We start from the raw sequence: 8,964 nt of genomic DNA, 5'->3' as shown, positions 1-8,964 counted from the left end.
GACCATGCTCCTAGCAACAATAAAGAACTTAACACAACCAAAGAGATGACAATTCTGTAGAATGATCTCTCATACCATATAACAGTAAAACTGAAAATGAACAATATACACATACTAAGAATACAATCACTTCTTTTTCTTTCACTTTTCCTCTCCTATCCACTTTTTTATGTAAGGGAAACCATGCAAGGTTCAAGCTTGTGTGTCCCATTTCCTTAACATTATGGTTTCATGGCGCATCCATTTTCCTACAAATGCCTTGAGTTTATCTTTTTTTACAGCAGAGTAGTATTCTGTTGTGCATAAGCACCATATTTTCTTTTTGTATTCATCTATTTATGGTCATATAGGCTGTTTCCAAGATTTAACTATTATGAATTGTGCTGCTATAAACTCAAGTATACAGACATCACTGTGGCATGTTTTTAACGCTCTTGGGAAAATACCCAGAAGAGGGAGTGTCCCTGTTGACAAAAGTCTTCCTTGTCATGCTTCACAAGTGATACAAACACTTGTATGAATGATTGTCTTTAATAGTCTATCATTAAATATAATAGTAGTACCACTTCCATTCGGTGATATTTATGCTGAGCTATATGGGGAGCTGTCTATTCGATGATGATGTGCTCCCTGCAGCCAGACAGGTTGTTACAGTTTAGACCTAAAATGCCCTCCAAATGTCATATGTATTTGAAAAGTGATTTTACACTTGTAGGTGAATTGGTCCACAGATGACTTCATAGTCAACTTGCTATTTGGAGGTGTGGCTTGGTTAGAGGAAACTTCCCAAGGGCATGACCCAAAAGAGATGGCTCAGTAGAATAAGTGCTTCCCTGGCAAGTGCAAGGGCCTGAGTTCCATCCCTGATTCTGCTAAAAGAATAGAATGCACTCCCTTCTGCGTCTTACCTTCTCTCCTTGCTTCCTGGCTGTCAGGGGCCCAGCACTTTTTCTTCCAGCATGCCACTCTGCCATCCTACTTTTGCCTTGGAGATGGCTGATGTACTATAAAACTATGAGCCCTAAATCAACTTCTTTTCCTTAAGTTGTGGGTGCTGAGCATCTTGTCCCAGCAACAAAAACATGACTAAGACACAAGCGTCCCTGATCTTTCTCTTTGTGCCTTAACTACACGAAGCAATTGGTAAAACTGTGGAATGAATTTTTTACCTTCAGATGGGCTCTAAAGGTTAATTACAAAGGCAGCAGGCAAAGATGCGGTGGGATAGTGTGACTGGAGACCAGGGTTAGGGTTCTGAGGGAAAGGTGCACAGCCAAGGCTCAGAGGATCAGGAGCTGCAGCCATACTCAGAGAACAAGTGTCCAGCTGATTGAATCACAGGATACATAGAGAGAGTCGGGGGAAAGTTTGGATGATGTGATAAAGCCCTTTAAAGGGAAAGCCTGAATTCAATTGATTTTGGCTGGCCGTGGAGGGTCCCTAAAGGCTCTTGAGAAAGACAGTGATGCAAGGGAAGCTGTATTTCTTTGAGATACATCTGGAAAGGGCATAAAGCCTTGATGGAAGAAAGAAAGGAGATTAAAAGATACCCCTACAGCGGTTTTGCAGTAATCCAGCAAGACAATGAAAGTCTGAATTAAAGTGGTGGAGGGGGAAAATTCAAGAGGCATTCAAAAGTTATCGATCATTTCTTCAGCCATACGAGTTAACACCAGCCTGAGTCTCATTCCTGTCCATTTTTGTCATTGATGCTGTAGGTAGCTGTGACCAGTTATAGTATGATCATATTCTCTTACTGTGAATATATTAAACACTCAGAGACACTGAGCTTCCAAGAAATGCAGTGTGTAGGTAATTTACACAGCTCATAGAATTAAATAATAGAATAAAACAAAATGCTTAACCATAGAGTGTTCTTGGCTGGAAACAGCAACTTCCCATAAAGACATCTATTTAATTAAAAATGAAGTTCAGGAGGTTGCACTGACTTGTTATCTTCCTATAAAACACATTTGTGTTTTTTTTCCCCCAAAGCATCTTAGTCTCATAAATTAAAAACTTTGTTAAAAACTTCTCTGGGAAGGAAATAATAAAGCACAGTGGACCTCTGCCATGTGTGTGAAGCAATTATCCAGAAGAGCTTTAATTGACCAGGTACTGTTAATCAGTATCCACGCAATTAGAATGTTAAAACCATATACAGTCTAACAGCTTCTCACAAAAGAGAATGGTTGCAGGGATTATTTTAGGCTTTGCTGACAGCCTCACAGGGACTTTATTTCCCTAGAATTCCTCCCTTCTCTCTTTTCTCCAAAGGACAAGGGAATCTTTTGGTTCCTGGAAAGTCACCTCTCCCACTCACCCCCAGCTTCAAGGAAGAACCAAGAGACCCAAGCTAATTAATATTTTCTGTCACCAAGCCTCCCACCTTCAAACGTTTCTGTTTCCATGGTGAGTGATTCACAACTCATGACTTGGCACAGGGAACCTATAGAAGATCACTAGTATAACTGGATAAAATACTAATGATATTTATTTCTTCTTATGTTAAGAAGTCTTTAAAAAAAAAAGGCTAAATGTGAAGCAAACCCAGCCACTAGGTAAGGGCTCCAGGTCTCAGCTCTCTTAAGGCTACTGCCTCGGCTATTTTTCCTCATAACTACAAGAAGGCTGCTAGCAGATTCTAGGACAAGATATTTCTTTTCTCAAGCGCACAAGTGCAATAGAGAGGAGGTCTCTTGTTGGATATAACTGGGCTAAGCTAGGACAAATGCTCAATCTGAGTGAACAAGAGAAGATATTTCTTTATTATGACTTAATGCTTGATTTAATTTTGTGAGAAAGGTACAAACATTCTAAGCCTGGACTGCATTATCCAACATTCTGGTACCAGAGTAGAAATCCAAAATTGAAATGCTCTTTAGGAAGGCAGAAATTAGAGGTAGGGAAGACATGAACAGTGGTGTAAAAAGATGTTGAAATTCATATGTCAACCGAGAAAACAATTTGACTTGTGAGTTTCAAGATAGATTATGCTGCAGAAATTTAAAGCAAGTGGCAGGGAGAAATGGCAGAAAACTGATTAAATGAATCAATCATATCAGGAACCGAAAATGGTAGAGGGAACAGAGATTGAGAGAAGATTTAGTATGAAAGATTTTTAAAGAAAGTTGCTGGTGTGTTGTCTCAAACCCCTGCATTCAGAAAAGGGATGTGAAATCTTAGCACCAGTTGAGTAAGAGGGACTGCAACAAAATCATTGGGTAGCTCGCTGTTACCTCTGCAGTTAGAGGATCAGTATGGATGTGCTTTGGCTCTTGCCCGAGAAATCCAGAAGCTAGAGGAGGGCTTGCAGGGTATTTGATAACTGAGTGAAGGACATTGCTGCTACAGAAAGTCGTACCTGTACTCATACAGGGGCAAAGGAGTGTGTGGATGTTCCCTGTGGCCAGGAAGTGGGGTGCATGTGTGCATCTGAGAGTGAGGGTGGGGATCATCTTAGGTCCTCTCCATGGAAATGCCAGGAGAACAACGATCCTTAATAGAAATAAATCTAAAGTGATCAATCATCCCCTCCAGCTTGCAGCTAAAGAAAATGAAGGACTAGCATACATTTGGCTGGACCGAAAAAAATGCTAATAAAAGACTATTACAAAGTTGAGATGTAAAAAAATGAACCAGAGTGAGTTAACTTTACACAACATCAGAACTTTATCTAAAAATTAGCAAATGATACTATACAAACACAGATCCGTAAAAGTCTAAAATGTGGCATCTTGAATTTAGTTGGCAAAGACCACATTTAGCAATAAGCACTAGTTTAGTCTTCCATATAGAAACTTGATACACTAATGTGTTAAAAAAAGAAAGAAAGAAAATTTCCTATTATATGAAAATACCAGTTTAAGCGTAAGACTATAAAAATCCATAGCTCTTCATTAAAAAAACTGGCTGCTCAAGGGTACTACCCTTTACACTATTTCTTTTTTACTTCATATTCAAGTTATTTGTTATGCTGTAGGATTTCACTATTACAGCACAAATGACAGCTATGTAGGGAAGAAGCAGAAAAAGGAATGTACGCAGGGCACCTTTTAAAGGTACAGTAATTATAACAGTGTTTTAGGAAGACAAGATAAAAATTACTCAAGCTAGCTTGCTTCTCACTGAATAAAAATAATGGAATAAGTACTAAGCTCCTCTCTGTGAATTTAATAACCAGTGCCTTGGTCACCATTTTGGTAATCTCTAGGGTAGTCACCTTGGTACTCGCTATGATACTCATCCGGGTATCACAGGATGATACCCATCCTGATAACTATCACTTATCTCTGACCATTTATCCCTGTGCCTTGGCTTCCATGGTGAACGATGGGTTCTGCTGGAGCAGCACAGTATTTGGACTCCCACATTTGCCACCCACACCCTCACACACTCATTCCTTTGTGGGTAGCAACTTTGTTGGTCTCCACCTGTAGGGCAGTGATCGAGTTGTCCACTGGCTGTAATGATAGCTTCTGATCATAGATGTCCAACATCCATGGTGCTGACATTGCTGTCTGGCTGGCTGCTTTGTAGGTGCCCATCTGCAGCCTGATAGTAGTCTGTCTGATCAAAAGGCTTGTCAGTTTGCATGTTGGGATCCTAACGATGCCTCCAGTTCCATAGGCTCTCATGCCTGTTGGGCTGGCACATTTGTTTGTTCCCATATGCAGACTAATTACACTTTGGCCAGCCTTTAATTGTCCTTTGTCAAAACATCTTCTTTTTTTCTCTACATATTTCACTCCAATGCCAATGGTGGAAATCAGCCAGACCCACTAGAGACATCAGAGTAGTCTGAATCTGGGTGAGGTTTCTATGCTCAAAAACATTATTTGCTTCAAATATGTCATGTGGCCTCATACCATAAGCCTGAACAGTTGCCAATATTTCATGAAGTTGCCAATATTTTCCAACTGAGGTGAATGTAATGAGGACTCATTGGAGCCTGGCTGGAACTTGTATACCAGTTTTCAGAGGATGCCATCTTTCAGACCAAGCCTGTCACTTCTATCCAATTGTGAAGATGTTCTTCTGCCTGGTGGGCATGCTAGGAAGCAATTTCCTTCACTTCAGCTAAGAGCCCATAGGAAGGGCCCATGGTGAAGTGGGTCATGGTAACAAGCTCACCCAATCCAGTCACTATGAAGTCATTTTACAATGTGCTGGTCAGGGGGCCAGGGAGATAGTTCAATGGCCTAAGTACCTGCCTGGGAAGCACAAGGACTCAGGTTCGATCCCCAGTATCACACCCCATGCTGGCCCCACAGTGTGCTGGCCATTGAAACTGAGAATGGTGGCACACACCTATTATCCCAGTGCTGGGGAGGCTGAGACAGGAGGATCACTATGAGTCTAAGCTGAGTAGCAAGACCATATACCAAATGAATAAATAAATAAATCTAAAAAAATAGTACAGGTCAAATGAGGACTTTGTAGCCTCTTCCTTTTCAACCTCCTGGGTCTCTAGTTCCATAGGAGTTAAAATCTAGAAAGCAAGTTGAAGAAGGAAGAGTAGCAAAGGAAAGAAGAACCAAACTCTTTACCACTGTGGTGGCCAACCTATATCTGCTAGTCCTAGTTTAATTGAGAGGGGAGAAGTTTTCTAAGTTCATTGAAGTTTGAGTTTTGTTTTCTGAGACTGACCATTTTAAATAATTGACTTGACACTGTGATTGCATCCTAAAGTGATTAGTAAACCTTTATTAGTTACGAGCAGCTCCAAAATCATGCACTAAGAGTTTTAGTCTTCTGTGCAGAATACGCCCAGAATCTGCATGGGTAAAAGTGATCTTTTCCACCGTGTCTTTTAATAACCAGGAAGTCGATGATCAGATCCTGAGACCTCTGCTGTAGCTACCTTAGAAAATTAAGGGTCTTGTCTTGTATTTTCAAAATCATGAGCGGAAGTGTAGTATCTTATACATGACCATTTCTTTCCAAATCCAGCACAAGGGGTCTCTGAGAGAGTTTAGATTAAGTAGAGAACAAAAGCCAACGAGAGCTGGGGGATTGTCAGCCTTCAAGGGCCAAGGACACAGCAAACACATCCTTGGAGTACACTGGCACAGAATGGGGGCAGCCAACCTGCAGAATCTGTGCCCACACCGTACTCCTGGTGATCTGAATCTTGGACAGTTCCATTGTGTGAAAGTTTTTATTCATGTGATAGGTTTAATCAGAAAGTGAGAATTTCATGGCCTCATTTTATAATTAGAAGCCAGCTTCTTGCTGACACCCAGGTGTGGTCATCTCACTGTCTCCTTTCTCCCAGTGGCCACTTTCCTCCTAGTCCTGCCCTTGAACAGTGAGGCCTCTTCACAAGTCCCATCAGAGCCTGTTGACTACTTAACATACATAGTTTGGAGTCTAGGTGAAGCCACTGCCTCCTCAGGAGCCTCTCCTTGGTTTTTCCAGCCTTTCCCTCTTCTCTGTGACTTCACGGCACTTCCTGTCCAGAACACCATTTTATACAGAAATATATAAGACTTGGTTGCTCATTTAGTTCATTTATTCACTTATTCTGCAAATGTTTAGGGAGTCATTGCAGGTGCTAGTGGTAAGCTAATCAAGCAAATTCCCTGACTCCTGGGAATTTGTAGACTTCTGTGAAGGAGACATACGTGGAACAGGTAAGCACTATATAAATATAGAATTCAGGTTACAGTAAGAATGATGAAAGAAAGATACCAGATACTTTGAGAGAGTAAATTAACAGTTCATCTTAAGTTAAGTACTCAAGAAAGGTGTACCTGAAGAGGTAACATTTAAAACAAGAAGAGAATAAGCAGCAATCATTAAAATAAGTAGTATGAAGAAAAATACCCCACACGAAAGGAATCATGTGTTAGAACCCTTGAGTCAAGAAAAGAAATAAAACATTTTGGGAATTGAAAATGGGCAGCATGTCTGAGGCATTATGCCAGAGGGTGGGGGCAGGAGTGAGAAAAGGTTAGAAATGCAGTAGACGCAGATGATGTGGGCCCCTCCAGGCTAAGAAGGGAAGGTCTAGAGCTGAAAATAATAGGCAAATTCTAAAGGGTTTATAGCAGAGCAGTAAGAGTGCTCAATTAATGATGTAAAGGTGTAGCTTAGTTCCCCTGAGGATAATGGATTGTAGAAGAGCAGGATCAGAGGAAAGGAAACGAGGTAGGGAGTCACCACCGAAGTCCAGACAAGAGGCCAGAATGGGAGGATACAAAGGAAGTCACAGGACACACAGAAAGAATGGCTTGTTCCCCAGATAGATCATAAGCTTTGGGTTTTTTGTGCATGCCTGGTATTTTGTTTAATGAAAACCTCTAGCCTATACTCAGTAAGTATAATGCACCAATACATTAAATAAGTAATTAATTACAAGCTGTTTTCATTTGTTAAAAAGAAGAGTTGATCTATGTTGCTAATGAGATCAAACATTTCACAACTGCTGAGGAAGCAATCATATGGACAGATAGTCAATCCATCCCCTCTGCTAAGAAGTCAGACTTGTGGCAAGAGTTGGTTCAGTTACTTTGGTCATGTTAACAACTGACTTGTATAGACTACATCCAGAATTGTGTATAATTGCTATTCCATTCCAAGAAAAAAATCAATTCTGTTTAGATCAGTATTAGCTATAGCTTTGACTGCACAATTTAGCATTGCAGTATGCAATTGTGGTTCATAAATATTTTTTTGTATTTCATAAACCAATAATTTTTAAAACTGTGGGATTGCTTAAAGTTGGCATCTTTTAGGTTGTCAAGAAAGAATATTAAAACTACCACCCACCCTGGCAGTTAGGGTTCTTAACTGCAAGCAACAGAAACTAATTCTGGTGACCTAAGTAGGGAAGAGTCTATAATGAGGGCTTTGTGTGATTTATAGGATTACCAAAAGGACTGGAGGCTTAGAGTCAAGGTATCAAGAACATTAATCCAGATCTTTGGTGTAATGAAGAAGCCACTGTTGCTGCCAGGGCCAAGAAGTAGTAGACTCTACAGATTCTGCTTTTGACATCACTAAAGCTGTCCATGGATGGCGCCGCTAATGGGGCCATGGTTGTTAGAACCTGGAAGCCATTAGGGCTGCCGCCATTTGTTTCCAAAATGAATTCCAAGGGACTAGCTAACTCTTGCTTGTATTTATGAAGGTAGCCTTTTGCATGAGTCTACTAGTGCAAATCTCATTCATCAACACCCTCACAGATGGGACCTGAAAAGAATGGTTTGCCAGTTCTCTGGGCACCCTTCGCCCATTCAAGGTGACATATGCAATCTCCATCACACGGCCAAACTGGAGCGTATAGAGCAATGCAGAAACTGGGTGCAGATATGGGGATTTTCGTGAAGGTTGCACACCAATAAATTAAACAGTTTATGATAAAAATAATTCCTATAAAATGTTTCCAAAGTTACTAAAAGCAAATGCAAGTCAAAATCTTGAATGGAGATGTGTAATCAAAATTTCCTGCAAAGGAAGTGACAGGCCCAGACTTCGCTGAGGAATTCTGGCAGATCTTAAGGGAGGAAATCTGAGAAGTTTCTTTCTACGAGTTGGACCAAGACAAGGACACTTGCTTTCACTTTTATCCTGGAAAATACTGGAGGTCCTACAGGACCCCAAGTGGCAAAGAAGCAGCTAAACTATCACTTCTGCAGGCAACACGATCTTACCTAGAGAAAACACCAAAGACAACAACTGCAAAAAAAACCCTCCTATTAGAACTAAAAAATAAACAACAGCAACAAACACATGCAAAACAAAACCAAGAAATCCAGAAGACTCAAAAAGAAATTCAATGTTAAAAAGTAAAAAGAGGCCTCCCCCACCCCGCCTGCCGAGTAGGATTTTCTGCCGAGTTTCGGGAGCCCCCAGACCGAGTCCTAGCCCAGGTCCGGTGGGTGTGCAGAGAGCTTCCTGCTACCCTGCGCCAGTGGGACCAGTCCCAGCCCAGGTGCAGAGTGGGCCGGACCCTCTCCC

The 8,964-nt window shown here is 41.1% G+C and overlaps 1 pseudogene; it reads right to left on the bottom strand.

Moving 5' to 3' along the window:
• Nucleotides 1-4,172: 4,172 nt before the first annotated feature.
• LOC101566527 lies at nt 4,173-5,119 on the bottom strand (annotated as a pseudogene).
• Nucleotides 5,120-8,964: the final 3,845 nt, after the last annotated feature.

The sequence above is a fragment of the Octodon degus genome, unplaced genomic scaffold (assembly GCF_000260255.1).
Source record: "Octodon degus isolate 3935 unplaced genomic scaffold, OctDeg1.0 scaffold00209, whole genome shotgun sequence".
NCBI classification, from domain to species: domain Eukaryota; kingdom Metazoa; phylum Chordata; class Mammalia; order Rodentia; family Octodontidae; genus Octodon; species Octodon degus.
Note: the sequence above shows the minus strand (reverse complement) of the source record. Positions and strands in the feature narration are given on the sequence as shown.